Genomic DNA, 1,216 nt, shown 5'->3' on the forward strand with positions numbered 1-1,216 from the left:
TCGAGCCCCGGTCCGATTTATTACGAGGCTACCCCCTGATGCAATTTCCTTGTCTCGATCAAACAGCAAAATCGGGTAGGCCTGATTTTGACCGTATACAAAGGTGTATAACTAATGCTTATATTAATGATACTTGATTAAACAAGTATAGTAAGGTATTACTAAAACACAAAGTTAATACATGCATTATTACTTCTAATGCACCCTACCAAACCACCTCTAGTCATAACATCAACAACGAGGATGTTCTCTTTGCAAATTTAGAGTAGGCTATTCAGTTTTGCATTCTAGTTTCACCTTTGTAGTTATGCACGGTGTATACACATAACTTTATTTTTTTTCAAGATATTATTTCATAAAACTTTGTAGAAAAATTTTCCGAACTTCTTATGCTAACTTTCCTAGAGGCAAAAGTGGGTCCAATGACAACTTCTTGATGATGGGATAAAAAATATAGTATTAAATAGTATGGGGAAACTCTTTTTAAAAAAGTAGGCAAAGGTTTAAGATAATTGAAACTAGAAATTATATAGGCCAGATAAATAATGGATTAGAAGGCGAAGGAAAAACCAATTCACCTCCTTTGTGAGTTGTGATCCAGATGATACCACAACTTAGAAAAGTGAAGTGTTATTTACCCTCAAAATCGAATAACAATTGAATTTGTAAGTGGTTTTAAGGATACATGGACTAACTTAATACAAAATGATAAATTAGATCGCAATTGAAATAAATAATGACAAAGTAAATGCAAACCACATGAATTGAGTAGTATCAGCCTTGGAAGGTTAGCCACCCTCGAGCCGGTACGCTTTAATCAGTGTCAGGATACAGAAAAACAAGAGCTTAAAGAAAAATAATAACAATGTATTACCTTGGGATGCATGTTACAATGTCCCCAATGAATTACCATACCCCCTTTTATATAGTAGAGGAATTCTATTTAAGGTACAATTTTATAAAAGGTAAAAATCCCTTAATTAGCTGATTGTCAGTTCCTTATTGATACGCGCCGAGATTCTTGCCGTAATATTCGACCGGTCACGGATATTTTGGTCTTCTGTTGGTCATGCTAACAATGTTTCTTCGAGCTCGATTGGGGCTAAGGTCGACTCCGGGATCACTGACTCAATGTTCTCGAAGGCAGGCGTTCTGAGCCCAAGACCTAGCTCGGTGGGACTCGAGATCGATCTTCAGCCCTTGGTTGTCATGTTCC

This window comes from Nicotiana tabacum, chromosome 4 (genome assembly GCF_000715075.1).
Source record: "Nicotiana tabacum cultivar K326 chromosome 4, ASM71507v2, whole genome shotgun sequence".
NCBI classification, from domain to species: Eukaryota; Viridiplantae; Streptophyta; class Magnoliopsida; order Solanales; family Solanaceae; genus Nicotiana; species Nicotiana tabacum.